General features: G+C 48.5%; 1 pseudogene; it reads right to left on the bottom strand.

Moving 5' to 3' along the window:
* Window positions 1–10255: 10255 nt before the first annotated feature.
* On the bottom strand, window positions 10256–11186 carry LOC146178199 (uncharacterized; annotated as a pseudogene).
* Between the last annotated feature and the right edge of the window lie 6615 nt (window positions 11187–17801).

Below are 17801 nucleotides of genomic sequence, written 5' to 3'. Positions count from 1 at the left end.
GTCTGCACCGAACCTGCTTTAGGTGCTGGCTAACCATTCACCCCGCAATGTAGTTTTTCCTGGTACTGCCGCTTTTATTTCTTTTTCAGACCACAGGATCACCGGGTCCAGGCTGGGAACTACATACTGAAGAAACATTTTTTTTTTTTTTCACTCCTTGACCTACTTTCTTCTCATCCCCTCTCCCCCTCCCCAGCTTTTCTTCTTCGGAAGCAAAAGCATGCCAGTGATGATCGCTCTACCCATACGACAAGTCATCTTGTCGAAACGTTGGTTCAAGCTGCGAACTGAGGCTCCCCTCCCCCCCCCCCTTCCTTTGTTCAGTCTTCTTTCAAATCTTCGTGCCCGGGCAGAAGAACACTAGGCTATCGCAGCAACCGATCACGCCTCGCATAAAACTGCAACACACTCTCGCGATGTGCAGTAACCATCGTGGTCTTCATCAAGCTCCAACCGGAATAGACTTTCGCGCTTCGCATTGAAAACCGTCCGATTCATAAAGCTCCATCTGCCCCACTCATCCATTCAACCTAGGTAAATACGTCATTCAGCTACGTCATCTCGTTAAATACAGAGACTGCAGCCGTGCCAAACAGGCTGCCGAGAACATCGAACAATCGGAAGCCAGTCTAGCCCATGGCCTAGAAGATTACCAAGCGCGGAAACGAGCCAAGATCGAAGCTGCAATAGGATCTTCGTCTTTTCACCGTTGAGCAACTTCCCATCCAAAGATAGCTGTCTTCAGTTTCCTCTACGGGGACTAGGGGACATTCCTTGCATATGGCTTCGGCCCGGTGACGGAAAACGCGACCGTAACGGTGAAGGGGGGCATGGCAGACTACTTGGCAATGCTTTCCCTCCCCTCCGCAGAAGTCGTCGATTTCCTGTGGTCGCTCACCAGGACGGGGTCGTGGGGCGTTGATGGAGAAATCATGCAGGCCGATAGGCCTGAGCGAACAGTGATGGAAGATGTGTGGAAGCATAGTGGATGGTTGTTGAAAGCTCTCCAGGCCTCGCATTTTCTGGGGCTTTTCTTGTAGCTCGTAGCCTTGGCGGGCGGGGGCCAAGGGGCGGCGTTCGGGAACAGGATGGTAGTGGCAGGAGCTTGGAAGGTTACAACGGGGTGTAGGACGACGAAACAAAGCAGCATAGTTCATCGTTGTTGCTTTTTGCGCTGGAGCCGTTGCTTAAGAAATACATATAGTGTCTGCTAGACTTCTTCACCGACAACGTCCGCGAGAGTCGTCACCTGGGGTTGTTGGGATTATGGCAGCAAACGGCGAAGTTCCTCTCGGTCGATTTCTCGGATAAAATCCGGATGGCTGTCTCTGCTCGCAGATGCGCTGCTGTAGTGGCTTGTGCCAGCCGGTCGGAGTGATCTATCGTAAAGGCGCATCCGGGTGTCCATCGTGATGGTGGACGCTTCGCTTTCAAATTAGTCCATGGTTTTCGACGGATTTCTGAAAAGTACTTCAAAAAGCGACTGTTTAACGCCTCGTATTAGGAGTTTAACTTTCTCCTCCTCTGTCATGTTTGGGTTAGGAAGGGGTGCTTCATTTCCTCGACGCTTCCTGCCAATCTCCTGCGGCGGTGACGAGGAACCTTCCCTTTTCCTTGGAGGAGCAGCCTGTACGGATACAGCCGGGCCCAGCCCGGCGGCAGCGGCGGCCTCTTCGCCGGCACCGGTGGGCACATTTTTTACACGCATCCCGTTTCGGCAACCCATCGCGCTGAGAAGGAGGCTTGGCGATCGCTGCCTGGGCGGCGCTTCCTTCCCGCGAGCGAGCGACCGTGCCCCGCGCTCACGCGCCTCGGGTGTCCGAGCCCCGGACGCCACGCCCCAGTTTGGTTAAACGTGGCGGAAGGGGCGCTTAATTTCCTCGACGTAGTGAAGACAGATTGGTTAGGGAGCTGGGTTTTGGACTGAAGAAGCAGTTCTGCTATTTCTTTCCTTAGCCCGCTCGTGAACTGTTTCAACAGTTCCTTCGTGAAGCTCTCCCACGTCGTTAGCGAGGACTCGGGGTTTTCATACCACGTCTGCGCTGTTCCATCCAGAGCAAATAATACGTTCCGAAGCTTCAAGGCGTCGTCCCACTTGTTAAATGTGGCAGCTCTCGCGTACTGGTCCAGTTAGTCCTCAGGATCTTGACCCGCTGTGCCGCTGAAAACTGGAGGCTATCGGGGCTGCTGGATCACGACCGGTACCATAGACTGGGCCGTTGTCGACGTTGGGGCCTTCCGGTGCGAACGTGGTCAGGCATCAGACCGTATTCGGGTTAGAGCCCTTGAAGTCGGCGGCTGACTCGGTGACCTGTAGGCTTGTCCTCCGGGGTGACAGGAGCAAGGCTGAGGTCCTCGCTTGAAGGGGTTGATCGGATTAAAGGGCAGCACCTCTAGCATATGCAATATGGTAGTGACGAGGCCGCAGACACAAAAGAGAAGACATGCGTAATAACACTGAAATCAACTCATTATTGCACTGACTTGCGTCCGCAAAAGAACTGAGCAATTCGGCGGCAGCCGATAGCTGAAAATGTGCTCGTCGGTCGTCGAACAAAGAATGCCCGTTGCACTCGTCAACACTCAATTTAAAGGCGGCGAAGAAACGTCTAGATAAAGCCGCAAACGGCGACTAGCATAACCTGGAACATGGCGGAAACACACGCGAGTGGCCGGAGTCTTCGAGATACATCTTGGCTCATCTCGCGCGACAAATAAAATGATAAACTTGCGTCTCGCGACGATGGACATGAACAAACAAGGAATACAGAATTTATCCGTGCGCTAGAATAGTGATAAGGCCGTTTGCCGGCAGCTGTCGAAAAAGAACAAATAAGGATTAGAATGGTTCGCGACAACATCGTTCTGCGTAGGTTTCGGCTCCCTGTAAGCAAGCTCACCTTTAAGCGCAGGAGTAACTTGGGAAGTCGAAAGTGTAGTCATTGCCATTTTCTATACCTAAAAAAGCTTTATCAGCTATGAAAGTTATTAAACAGCGTAGCTGTCCTAACCCGCTCCTTCATAATCTCGTTCGCGCAGCCGCAGCAGCATGTCGTCGATTTATAGATTTTAATTTAGCTTGCAAGGAAATGCAATGCGCAGAACCTGTCGCACTTTTTTTCTGTGGACACTTGAACCACGCCGTAAAGGAAGAAATGAAGGGGGAGTGAAAGTGGAAACAGAGAAAGAGGTTCCATAGTTGGCTACAGGGGCTACAGAGGGCTACAGAGTAATTTCGATCACTTGGGGATCTTTAACGTGCACTGACATCGCACAGCGCACACGGACGTCTATCCGTTTCGCCTCCATCGAAACGCAGCCGCCGGCAGTTGGGATCGAACCCGGCCACTCCGACACAGTAGTGGGGCATTTTCACCACTGCACCACCACGACGGGGTAGGAGAGGCATTTGTCTTTTAAGTCAGTGCATACCGGTTAATGATGATGACGACCATTTATGTCACTGGAGATTTCGCTGCGTAGAAGTCCTCGCATAACGGATTGGCCGAGTACCTTCCGTAACATTTGATCGATTTGCAACTCATTTCGCATTTAAGTCAGCTGCAAAAGTCTGATCACTTGTCAGGCAGCTTCGGCCAGAATATATGTATAGATCCTCCTGGGAACCGGGTATAGGAAGCATTTGTCCACTGTGTCTCTTGTTCGGTTTTTGGAACCCGCCGGGGTGGCGCAGTGGTTACGGCGCTCGACTACTGTTTCCAAGGACGCGGGATCGAATCCCATGTTTAGATATCAAAGCAACCGCGCATGCACATTCAATGCCAACGCAACAATAATCCTAACTATCACTGGAGGCTAGGCACAACATTTTGTTTTGTCCAGATACATCAAAAGTTAACATTATTGTGGCGACTATACCACACGAGCGGCGCTATTTTCATCATCATCATCATCATCATCATCATCATCATCATCATCAGCCTGATTATACCCACTGCAGGGCGAAGGCCTCTCCCATATTTCTCCACTTAACCCGGTTCTGTGCTAGCTGCATCCACTTGACCCCTGCGAACTTCTTTACCTCATCCGCCCACCTAACTTTCTGCCGCCCCCTGCTACACATGCAAAACGAGAAAGACAACGAGCCTTCTGGTGCACGATAATCGTTGGCGATCGATATTTTGTACTGCATTGCTGACTGTAATAATATTTAAAAACTGCGCTTACTTTCGATGTTGGCAGCACTCGATTTCGCTGTATATTATTGCTCTTTGAAATGAACAGGGAAAGTTGCCTGGTTTACTGTAGTTAACAACCTCCTAATTATTATGCTTTAATTATCACCCTCATAATGTCCGCGCATTATGATGGAAAGTAAACTTGGCAGCGTTTACAGCAAACCCTTATCAAGTGAGGACAGACTATAGAAGTGCTGTTCGAGGAACTAGCGGGCGTTAAAAAATATTTGTTTTAGTGAGGTTCACAGGAGAAATGAAGTATATACTGTTCTAAACGGCGGGCATGTACTGTAGTATCGTGGCTTAGCGAAGAGAAATAAGTGGGGACTCCTGGTCAGTGAGTTTATGTCGGGTAACATATAGGAGGTTTATAGCATTAACCAAAGGGTTTCAGGTATCGTGATTAGGATTAATAGCAGGTATAAATTTAAGGCTATTACGGACCACGCGCCTACAACTAGTCATTATAACAAAGTAGTGTAAAGCTTCTATCGCGGCATAGAACTAGAAGCGGTCAAGACGAAATCAAGCATAGCAATAAGATATATGCGCTAAGAGACAAGGCGGACAGTGTCTTTACCAGTATGGATAAGATAGTCAATGTAGCCGAGGAGGTTTGCACTGTTACAATAGTCGAAAAATGATCAGGACAATAATGAGTGTGGCAGTCAGCACACATGAGCGGACACAAGTAAACGGAGCGCTCTGTTTCCTTCTAACATTTTTCTCGTGTTCCTTAATTGAAACTGGAAGCCGTAGTATGGTGCAAGCTGGTGGTAGACGCTTTCACCACGACCATAGCCCATTTTATATATTAATGGAGCCTGTGCCAGGAAAAATAATGTTTTCTTATCCGATGAAGAAAGCATGGTCGTAATTAGAATGGAAAAGCGGGATCTGCTTATGTCCGCGCCTGCACATAGCAATCAGACGTTCCACACGCAACCAAAAACGAATTAAATAGAATCTTAAAAGCAGTGAAAAAGAGTAGAGTGGTTGGAGATCATCAGATACAAATTTTCTTAGTGCGGTGGGGAGATTATGTCAGATAAACTGGACACCCTGTATTCTCAATACCCCATGACATAGGGAGTACCGGAATCTTGGAAGTACGCTAACATTTCTTGATCCATAAGAAAGGAGACGTCAAGTACTTAATAAATTGCAGACTGATTGGCTTACTATGAGTTACGGACAAGATATTTCTTACGATTAATACTAATAGAATCAGGACAATCTTAGTCTTAATCGAGCAAAGAACCATGGCAGGCTTTTGTAAAGACTCGACGATAGATCATGTGCGTACTATTAACTATGTGGTAGATAGGTGCTCGGAATATAACCAACCTCGATACATAGTTATTTATAGATTTCGAGAAAGTATACTTGACCCAGTCTAAACCTTAGCAGTCATGCATACTTTGTAACAGGCGTGGTTTATTGCCAAGACTCCGAATAGATAGAGCAGTACATGCACAATCAGTGGCTAAGCGGCCGAATGGCAGCTGTGCTAATGCACTAAATATCACCCGGTGTATCGAACGACGTTTGGCGACGTATTGGTGCCTCCTAGACTGCAGAGTCGTGCTAGGGTAAAGAAGCAACTTTGTGTAAATACACAACAGCGCTACATAATCAAATTGCACTCACATCTTCACATCACAACCTTGGCGCCCACCCTTTCTTAGCTCCTTCGAGTGCGTAAACTGGCGCTGTGCAGCCAGCTCATAGCGGAGTTCATGTTAAGGATCGACTTTCCCGGTTATAGCAAGACTTCTACAATTGAACTGGCGTTTTAGAGCGCAGCTCTTTGGCGCTCGTTCCTGGGTTTCGCGTCGGCGTCGGCCTCGTAACCAGCGCCTCCCCACTTTCATCCCCCCCAGTTCGAGCCGGCGCTTGGCAACCGAAGCCTCGCAGGAAGCGCGGAGCAGCCGTAGAACACAAGGAAAGGAAGGGGGTTTTGGGGGGGGGGGGGAGAGGGGTCGCCGGAGGAAGCGCTAGCAGCGACTGTCTGACGCCGCTGCCGCCGCTAGCGAGTCAAGACAACGTGACCGCGTAGATAATAATAATAATTGGTTCACAGGAAGGGAAAGGCGCAGTATCTGTCACACGAGTTTGTGGACACCTGAACCGCGCCGTAAGGGAAGGGAGGAAGGTGGGAGTTAAAGTGTAAAGAGAGAAAGAGGAGTCGAGAGTAGTCTAGGTGGTGTTGAGTGGAGGGCTACGGAGTAATTTCGACCACTTGGGGATCTTTAACGTGCGCTGACATCGCACAGCACACGGACGCCTCTTCGTTTCGCCTCCATCGAAACGCAGCCGCCGAGGTCGGGTTCGAACCCGGGTATTCCGGACAGTAGTCGGGCGTCTTACCACTGTACCACCCCGGCGGGGCATGACCGCGTAGAAAAACAGATTTATTTTTTATAGGAAGGGAAAGGCGCGGTAACTGTCTCACTTGTTTTCTGTGGACACCGCAACCAAGCCGTAAGGAAAGGAAGGAAGGCGAGAGTGAAAGTGGAAAGAGAGAAAGAGGAGTCGTAGTGGAGGGTTACGGAGTAATTTCGACCACTTGGGAATCTTTAACGTGCGCTGACATCGCACAGCACACGGACGCCTCTTCGTATCCCGTTCCTCTCGCTCGTAACGCGTCCCACGGCTATGACAACCTCGCGAGGCACTTGTATAGATCTCGTCTTTGAGAATCAAGCATTGGTGTACCAAGTCGAACATATATCAGTCTATTTCTCCGACCACAAAGCTTCCTTCATGACTGTCAAGAACTGTTAGTGGAGTCTTTGTTAAAGGAATACGTGTGAAAAATAAAAAAAAAATTCTGTGATAGCGCATACATGTGTTGCTCGATTTCTTTGTCTCATTCTATCGAAAAGGTGAAACAGCTTATTTGCTGCGCTCAAATTTCGCATTAGGAAGTAACGTAATCGTCGGTAATTTTTTTTAATGACATTTTCTTTAACAAGCAGATTCTAGTATAGAAAGCAACCACACTAGCACGTAGGACACGCCCTTAATTGGCGGAGATTGACTTCGACAGCGGTACGTGGGTTAAAGGGCTCTTCATTCAGCGACTGCCCGAACTGTCTGTCGACTGCTGTGTAGCCTCCCAAAGAGACCCTCACCAACGCACTGTCGAGTAAGCATTTGATCGTGCTCCTCCAGTGTCACCACATATGCGCACGACGATATGAGCCAAGACAGGCCCGGAAATCTTCCGGAAGCCTCGACCTGTGTCTTCACTCCACTCGATCGTCGGCGGGCGTTCGGGTGGAGCGAACAGGAGGAGTACATAGGAGGGGTGGGCGTCGGCCCAGATGTGTCATCCGCTGTCCTTAGAGTATGTGACACACACACACACACACACACACACACACACACACACACACACACACACACACACACACACACACACACACACACACACACACACACACACACACACACACACACACACACACACACACACACACACACACACACACACACACACACACACACACACACACACACACACACACACACACACACACACACAGGCGGCAGCTTTTCGGTGGAGGCGAAAAGCAAGGCGTCCGTGTGCTGTGCGATGTCAGCGCACGTTAAAGAACCCCAGGTGGTCGAAATTTCCGGAGTCCTCTACTACGGCGTCTCTCATAGCCTGAGTTGCTTTGGGACGTTAAACCCCACAAACCAACCAACCAACACACACACACACACACACACACAGCTTTATACATCAGCCTGTATATAGCCGGCATGTACGGGTCAGACTGCAGCCCCCACCACTGAAGGGTGGGTGCGATGCCGGAGCGTTGGGCCGTTTTACGGCAGCGCTGGCGTAACGAGGCGGAACGCGTTGCTTGTCGGAGGCAATGGAGCGCAACTCCCTTGTGGGAAACGCCCTAGTCTTCAGTCTGCGCGTCGTCTGCAAAGGTAATCCCCGCCGGGCTGGTGCAGTGGTAAGACGCCCGACTACTGTGCCGGAGTTCCCGGGTTCGAACCCGACCACGGCGGCTGCGTTTCGATGGAGGCGAAACGAAGTGGCGTCCGTGTGCTGTGCGATGTCAGTGCACGTTAAAGATCCCCAGGTGGTCGAAATTACTCCATAGCCCTCCACTATGGCTCCTCTTTCTCTCTTTCCCCTTTCACTTCCACCTTCCTTCCTTCCCTACGGCGCGCGGTTCAGTTGTCCACAGAGCAAGTGTGACAGATACTGCGCCTTTCCCTTCCTGTGAACCAGTTATTATTATTATTATTATTATTATTATTATTATTATTATTATTATTATTATTATTATTATTACTATTACTATTATTATTATTATTATTATTATTATTATTATTATTATTATTATTATTATTATTATTATTATTATTATTATTATTATTATGCAGAGGTAAGACGCCGCTTCTTTATCTTGTTCTATGTAATCAAACCGGAGGAGCAACTGTCACTACGGAGGAAATTTAGAGTAGTAAATCAGTGAAGAGGACAATATATGTGACAGTAATAATAAAAAGTTCTAGATTGCACTTTGGACCCCTAAAGTGCGATGAGGCGAAAGCCGTTATAGAGTGGTGGATCGTAGCTCTCCACTATGGCACCTCTATCTCCCTCTCTCCTACCTTCCTCCCTTCCTTTACGGCGTAGTACATGTATCTCCTCTTTCTCTCTTTCCACTTTCACTCCCATCTTTCTCCCTTCCCCTACGGCGCGGTTGCGGTGTCCACAGAAAAGCAAGTGAGACAGTTACCGCGCCTTTCCCTTCCTATAAATAAATCTCTTCTGTCTGCGCGAGGCAGCGGAGGTGGCTCAGCTACAGAGCCAGTAGCAGGCCCGTGCATTTTCTTTTCCTTTTTCCTACAGCCACAACAACAACAACGTTTTATAATTAGTTTACAGGAAATTAAAGACGCAGTATTTGTTACTCGCGGAATCCCGCTATCCTCACGGTAGGCCAGGGGAATTACGATGAACGTTTCGCGATCAGGTTTGTTGCGCCGTTAGTAAAGCGCCCGGCTGGGGATTCAAGGGATGGAGATTCGATTCCCGGGGAGAGCAGGTTTATTTGTTCATTTAAAAAAATAGTTGTGGTTTAACTCTGGTTAACTCTAGTTGAATTGAGATAGTAACGGCGGAAGCTTCTTTCGCCTGCTACATTATTCCCCTATCGCGCCCTGTCAGTGTAAGGTGGTACATTATTATGGACACTTAAGCTTATCCTTTAAGAATATGACGTAAGAGCGTAAGTTACCAGTCTACTTCTTGTGCTCCTCCTCTTCCTCCTCGGCTGTTCAAGGTCCAGCGTGGCCTCCACCGTGAACTACGCGATGACTCGAAGCCTGGCGCAGTATTGCTATCGCAATAATATCTCCCTCAAAAGTGTGAAACCCTCTGCCAACAGTCTCTGCCGACAGCTCCTGCTGACAACGATGAGGCATTAAAGGCTTTCGCCTTAAAATATTTGAGGCCGCTCAAACGTCGCCTCACGAGTGAAATGCAACAGCGCCTTTTCCTTTTTTTGCCCGGGCTTGCTACTGGTTTTGTAGCTGAGTCATCTCCGCTGCCTCGTGCGGACAGAAGAATAATAAAGAAAAAGAAGAGAGAGCGAAAGACGCGCGTCGCAACAGCCGTCGTCCACCACCGAGACGGTAGCGGGTGCAATGACGGCCTACAACAGATAAATATAGGGTGGCAGGCTAGTCCCCGCCGCAAGCGGCAGTGACCTGCCAGTCCCAGCCCCGTAGGCTAGAAGTAACCCCCCCCCCCCCGCCCTATACGTCATAGACACCACGAGACATCCTCTAGGCCCTCCTTTAGTACACTTGGGCCAACGAGTGTTTGAGCTCTTTGTAGATTGTACGTATGCCCTTTTTATACTAACCACATGTAATAAATATCATGTATGAAAAAAAGAGCCTTTTTGGTCTACAGCGTGCTCGTTCGAAACGCAGAAGACCTGGCTTCTATCCCCAACATGAGAATGAATGAAAGAAAAACTATTTATACAAAGAGAATTCTCCCGGCGTGGGTGGGACCCTCAGTCCAGGGCCGCAGTGGCCTTTGCCGTCTTGCGGGCTCTGTCGATCAGCTTGAGCTGGTCATCAGGCGTCAAGCAGGACAGCGCAGCCTCCCACCTAGTATCTGTAAGGGCTGGATCTTCAAAGATCCGGCTCATGCATATCTCCACCACTTTAAATCATTAAACGTTTGTCACCACCACCACCACTGCTCCGATGTTGGTGTGGTGTTTATTGGCGCTACCTGTGTTCTTTAACATGCCCATCTAACATGGTAGAGTGTCGGGGGTTCCCCGCATAGTGGGCATTTATTCTCATATGTTGCGGGATGGATTTTACTGAGTAGGCTCAGGTTGGGGTATGTGTTAGCCTGTAGCTGTCTCCAGGCAACCGGCTGCTCTCTATTAAGGTCTTCGTGGGGAGGTGGGTAGATCCTCATTAAGGCTCTTTGATGTTCAAGTATGGCTCCATAGCGTCTAGTGACTGCGTCCAGTTCTCCGTCGTTGTGCGCCTCCCGGTCGGCGTATGTTGGGGCATTGGCGTCGGCTCGTTGGTTACCTTTGTCAGTCTCATGGCCTGGTGTCCACGTTATGAAGCATCTCGAAAAGGTGATTTTCCTTGCCTTGAGTATGCAGATGGCCACAGTGGATATGCGTCCGCTGCTATACCTTCTGCATGCTTCTTGCGAGTCCGTAATTATTTCTGTAGTAGCCCCCTCGCCCCGGTGGGTGATAGCGAGGACGACTGCCGCTTCCTCAGCCTCGAGAATGTTGTTGATCGAGGTGCAGTTGATTTCCCTAAGCTGGCGATCAACCACGCTGGCTACCGCTCTGTATTGTTCTTTGTGTGTGGTGGCGTCGACGTACAATATGTTTTTGTTTTCCCTGCGAAGCTTCTTTCGTGTGCCTCTGATCTTGCCTCTCTTCTGGCCTTGTGTATTTTCGGATGCATGTTTTTCGGAATCGGGTTGACCTAGATATCTCTTATCTTCTTTGGTATGCTCCCCGTGCTATTTATTTCTGTGCAAGCATCTCTCATGCCCTGTATACTCAGCGTGTTCCTTCCCGTTTGCGTCTGCATGAGACTTATTTTCTGCGCGAGAAGGTGGACCTCGATGTGCTCTTGCACTGTGTTGTTTATACCCAGTTTAGATAATTTTTCCGTCAAAGTGTTGACCGGTAGTCCAAGAGCGCATAGGCTTTCCTCAGGATTGCCTCCAGTTGTTTCTTTTCCTGTTCGAGCGCAATTTGGTAGGGGACACCATATACAATGCGACTTACAACGAGGGCCTGTACCAGCTTACATGTGTCCTCCTCGGACATGCCTCGTCTTCTGTTGGAGATTCTTTTGATCATTCGCGTGATCTGCGCTGTGGTATTTGCTAGCTGCCTAATTGCTTGATATATGCGCCACTTTATTGTACTGAATTAGGTACCAGGGGAACATATATGTATCCCCTGATGGGGCTGGGACAGGTGGGTCACCGCTACTTGCGGCGGGGGCTGGCTTGTCCCAATTTTTATCTGTTGTAGGCTGTCAATGCACCCGCCACCACTTCGGTGGTGGACGACGGCTGTTGTTGCGGCGCGCGTCTTTTTCTCCCTCTTCCTTTTCTTTCTTCTTTATTTTCTCTTCTGTCTGCACGAGAGAGCGGAGGTGGCTCAGCTACACAGCTAGTAGCAGGCCCGTGCATTTTCTTTTCCTTCTTCCTACAACCTCAACAACTGAATTAGGTACCACAATTACAGTAACCTCCTCGCCAAATTTGACTTCATTTGGACTCCTCTGATTTATAAGTAAATTATACATTGATTTACACGAAAGGGAAGGCGCAGTATCTGTCAATTTTTTTTTCTGTGCACACCTGGTGGATGGATGGGAAAACATTTATTTCCATCGGCTTTAAGAGGTGAGTGTTCAGTTTGATTGCTGGCCGCGCCAGATGGCCGCCAGTTGCGTCCTGTCGGCGATCTCTTCGGCCCACTCAGTGACCCGAGCCTGGATGGTCTGTTCCGAGCAGCGCAGCACGGCCTCCCACTCCTCCAGAGATGGAGCTGGCAGCAAATCGGCGGGTGGCGGATAGGCCGCGCACCCCCATGTAATGTGGTCTAAAGCGGCGTCGACGCCACACTCTTTGCATTTAGGGTCAACCTGCTCTGATTGATTGATTGATTGATTGATTGATTGATTGATTGATTGATTGATTTATAAGAAGGGAAAGGCACGGTAACAGTCTCACTTGTTTTCTGTGAACACTTCAACTGCGCCGTAAGGGAAGGGAGGAAGGTGGGAGTGGAAATAGAAAGAGGAGCTGTAGTGGAGAGCTACGGAGTAATTTCGACCACCTGGGGATCTTTAACGTGCGCTAACATCGCACAGCACACGGACGCCTATTCGATTCGCCTCCATCGAAACGCAGCAGCCGAGTTGGGGTTCGAACCCGGGTACTCCGGCACAGTAGTCGGGCGTCTTACCACTGCACCACCCCGGCGGGGCGCTTCTGTCCGCACGAGGCAGCGGAGGTGGCAGAGGGAGGGGGTGGAGGGTGGATGCTCCTGGCCCTCATAGGGCTGGGAGAGGGTGGTCACCGCCGCTTGCGGCGGGTGCTAGCCTGCCACCGAATTTTTATCTGTTGTAGGCCGTCATTGCACTCGCCACCCATTCAGTGGTGGACGACGGCTGTTGCGGCGCGTCTTTCTCTCCCTCATCTTTTTCTTCTGTATTTTCTCTTCTATCCGCACGAGGCAGCGATGCGGCTCAGCTACAGTCAGTAGCAGGCCCGTGCATTTTCTTTTCCTTCTTCCTACAGCTACAACAACAACTCCATCGAAACGCAGCCACCGGCAGTCGGGTTCGAACCCGGTCCCCTGATTTGTTAACTTATTTTCAGTATCTGGAATCACTATCCCGACGAACGCCGAAAACTTGCAGTACCACCAATAACAATCACCATCTCACGAACAAATGAATAAGACCGGCTTTTCCAAGCCAATAGTAAGACATGCAAAACAAGGCCACTCGCCTATTTGAGGTCTGCTCGCTGTAAATGAAGGCAGCTCGCTGCCTCAGTGATCTTTTCAGGCATATCTCTCATCCGAGAGGAGCAGCGAATACTTTATTTTTCTCCTTGCCTTGTCAGATGGAAGGAAGGATGCATTAGGTGCGATCCTCCTGTGAGGGTACATACCTTTCTTGATCCCTTCTCCGCTTTTAGGGTTTCACATCGAGTTGAGCACTTACTCCGCCTTCCCCTTGCTCGCAACCTTTCCTCTCCTCATCTCTTATACGCCTCGCATGAAAGGAGGAACTGAAGAAGCAGCTGCTGACATTGTTGCGGCAACGAGCGGCGTCAAATGCAACTCCGACCCGAGAGATGGCGTTGCCTGTTCAGCGTCCATAGGCTGGGGCAGTTCGAGAAAAAAATGAAAGCTCTACACCTGAGCTCGACGATGTGGTTTCAGTCTTCCGCCACTTTTCGATAGAAGCGCTACGCAAAATGCACTGAGGTCGCCGGGGTGCTGTGTGATCAAGATGACGCTTAAGTTTCGGCTTTCGCGAAGTTTTGCCATTGAGAAACCGGCAAAGAGTTGTGAAAAATGTTAGTCTTACTTTAAATATGTAAATTGGTTTACAGGAAAGGAGAGCAACGGTATCTGTCACACATCACTGAAACCTGAACCGCGCTGTAATGTCCCCCCCCCCCCTTTTTTTTTTTAGGTTTATAGGAAAGGAAAGGCGCAGTATCTGTCTCACTTTTCGGAGGACACCTGGAGAGAGGAGTTTAGTTTACGGGTTTTAACTTCCAGCCACTGTAGTTTCACGGCCCAAATCGACTAAGGCGATGGAGAGGCGCCGTAGTCGAGGGCTCCGGAAATTTCAGCCACCTGGGGTTCCTTAATGTGCACTAGCATCGCACAGCACACAGGCGCCTATAGCTTATCGCCTCCATCAAAAAACGGCCGTCGCGGCCGGGATGCGATCCTGCATTCTTAGGCACAGCAGTATAGCGCCCTAACGACTGCACAACCTCGGCGGGGAATTTGGAGAGAGGCGTCCGTGTGCTGTGCGATGTCAGCGTACGTTAATAAAGAACCCCAGGTGGTAAACATTACTCCGGAGCCCTCCACTATGGCACCCCTTTCTCTCTTTTCTCTTTCACTCCCACCTTCCTTCCTTCCTTCCTTCCTTCCTTCCTTCCTTCCTTCCTTCCTTCCTTCCTTCCTTCCTTCCTTCCTTCCTTCCTTCCTTCCTTCCTTCTTCCTTCCTTCCTTCCTTCCTTCCTTCCTTCCTTCCTTCCTTCCTTCCTTCCTTCCTTCCTTCCTTCCTTCCTTCCTTCCTTCCTTCCTTCCTTGCGCGGTTAACATGTCCACGGAAAAAGTGTGGCAGATACTACACACTTCCTTTCCTGTACACCAATTTGCGCTTGCTTTCCTTGAAATCATTTTTTAATTACTAGATCTTGTATTTCAGTGAGCATGATATGCGACTTCGATTGTGAGTTTTTCAGTATAAATAGTGCTCGCTATTTGCAGTAACAGCCACAGAGTAGCTGCGTCCATGTGGAGGTGAGAGAAAAAAAAACTGATAAAGACTAGCTAGTAATCTATGCCGGTAGATCCCGCGTTCGCCTTCCATCATTTCCTTCTCGGTCCGTTAACCTAACTCAATGTTCGGAGTTCACGAAAAGTGCTTCAGCAGAATAGCGCCGTCGTTAGCCCATCTGTTTCAGCATTCGATATGAAAACAGGGCACTCTATAGCTGAAATCAAGTAATTAGTCTGAGATGATGTAGCCAAAAAAAATAAGAAAAGAAAGAAGATATGGAATGCTGGATCGAATCTTTGTGGCATGAGACTTTCTTGCAACAATTTATTCCTATTTATAAAAAAAAAAAACACTTTGTCCAGAAGCATAGTTCGAGTGTTAAAGGTGCTCGTAAGCCATGGATTACTCGAGCGCATCTTAAGAAAATTCATAGAAAAGATTCCCTTTTTAAGAAGTTTATACGGACCAAAAATGAAACTGACCTTCGCGCCTTCAAAAGCTTGCGCAATGCGTTAAGTAAGGAGCTGAAGAGGGCGACTATGTACTATCTGCGAATTTTCTCATCTTATTCAGGCACAGGTGTACTCTGGAATAAATTAAATTCACTAATGGGACGGAATTCAGGAAATGAAGCAGTTAAGAAAATTATCCACCACGATCAAACAATTACTGGGCAGGCTATGGTTGATACATTTAATGATTATTTTGTTCGTAGAGATTTTAATGTATCGCAGGTTGCTTATAATGCATCAGGGACAACATTAGAAGTAGAGAAGCCTGGGTAACCCTGTTGCGAAGCAACGTCCCCGCTGACCAGCAAAAAGCCGTCCGCCTGGCGGCTGAGGCCGCGAATAACCAATGTATATTCGCCAGTCCTTAGTCGCGGAGGTTCCAGCCCCCGTTCCTCTGGCCTGCGTGCCAGGAGCGGGGCGTCGGGGGCCTCCTAAATCGGTGGAAAATAAAGTTTTAATCAATCGATCAATCGGATATCGAAACCGAAACTGGTGAGAAAAGAAAATTCAGTTATATATTATTTAGCGGACCTAATATTTAAATATTCGAAGATGGAAATCATGCAGTGCGTTAGAGTTCTTGGAGTACATTTTTCCGAACACCTGCAGTGGGATGACCACGTAAATTTTGTGCTGAACAGACTGAGCAGTACGATAGGGATAATAAATCGAAACAGATGTCTTTTACCTTAGAGAGTGAAGTTAATCATATACAAGCCTCTGTTCGCATCCTACTTAAATGATTCATTTCTAGTATGGGACACAACCACAGAGGGTAATCTAAACAAGTTATTAATAGCACAAAAGAAATTTCTACGCATTATTGCTAACATAACATCTGCAATCTACTTCTCAGCTTTTTAAACAGTTCAATATACTTAGAGTAGGTGTGCTATATAGGATTAGGTTATCACGAAAATATATTAGTCAAAAGCGCGGAACCGACATCGCTAGACTATGCTTAGCCGATCCAGTATACACCACCAGGTCTACACCTTTTTGGAAAATATCTTCCCGCCGGACTAATTACGGTCGACAAATGCTGCGTGATCTGTTACCACGGATGCTAAATGATTATATAAATCAAGGTATTGACATTTCTAAACTGAAAATTTCTAATGTCATCCCCATGTTCATCCGCTGAAACTTACTAAATCTTACTCTATTATTTTTGTTTACCATGTGATATGAGCTCAATTGGTGCAGTGTTGTGTAGTTTATTTTGATAAGCTGCATGTTTGTGCCACTTGCTACGGTTTTCATTTTTATTACTGCATGTTTTGCTTTGTACTGACTGAGCTAGCTGCGTCCGGGAAGATTGTTTTTTGTGTTGTTCTCGCTGCTGCCAGTGCCTGATAAGTGGGCCCAAGGACAACTCAAGCCGTGCTTGAACAGCTTTTTCCTTGGCTCCTTTTTTTTTTACTGTATAGCAAGAAATAAAAAGAAAGAAAGAAAGGAAGAAAGAAAGAAAAGGAAACAAAAGAAATTCTACTCGGTACGGCATTGTCGCAAACGCCACCCTGAATCGCAATATATACTCTTTCTAAACTTCAGATGACTTTGCAAACAGTGTTACAACTCGTCGCTAGTCTTCATCGCCTTTTCTCAGCGAAAGTGAGATGTTTTGAAGTCACGTCGTCACTCAGCACTCAGCGCTGGCGGCGTCATGGTTCTCTCTCTCTGCTGTCCTCCCCCTTCCCTCGAAATGCAGATATGCAGGCGTCACCATCATCGTCGCCATCAGTACGGTTACGCCTAATTCACAAAATCGGCCCTTCACATCAATTATTCAATCTGTGTTGAAATGGGTCGGCTGGGGAGAGCTTATCCTTAATATATTCTGTCGTCACGACTATCAGCTCTTTCTCAGCCGGGCCCTCATATACTGTGTTGTCCTCCTCTTCGAATCCATGATACCCTGACAGACTATGGGCTATATTTTGAGGATTCCTTAAACCAACCATGCCAAATTCTGCTCCTGATTTCAGCTCATACTCGCGAGATATCAGAGTCCCACCTCGTCGGAAAAATAAATCGCAATAAAGTTCTCACGCAGTGCTTCGCGACGGTATATGTTATAAACGCGAACGTTCAGCTTTCAGCGACTTTCCAGCATGGAAGCGTGCTACACCATCGCACGCTGAGCAGGATATCGCGTTTCACTGCCTCCATCGATGACAGAGAGGGAAAAAAGCAATAAACGAGAGAGAGAGAGAGAGAGAGAGAGAGAGAGAGAGAGAGAGAGAGAGAGAGAGGGGGGGGGGGGTGATAAGGCGAAGTCGCCGAGAGCAGAAAAAGCGGAGCTGCCGCGGTCTGGTTCGGTGCGGAATGATTGATCACCGAACGCTGCTTCGATTCCGCAAGTGGTCTTTCGCACCTGGCTCTCCGCTCCTTTCTTTTGTGCGTGTGGTTTTCACTTCGGATACGCTCGAGCTGTGCGCTGCTGTCCGCGACGTGTTTCCCGCGGAATAAGCGTTCGCGCGGCAGAACGATTTCCGGAGTAACCCCC

This window comes from Amblyomma maculatum, chromosome 9 (genome assembly GCF_055883805.1).
Source record: "Amblyomma maculatum isolate TAMU_Amacu chromosome 9, ASM5588380v1, whole genome shotgun sequence".
NCBI lineage: Eukaryota > Metazoa > Arthropoda > Arachnida > Ixodida > Ixodidae > Amblyomma > Amblyomma maculatum.
The sequence above is the reverse complement of the archived record's forward strand: the minus strand, read 5'-3'. Positions and strand labels throughout refer to the sequence as shown.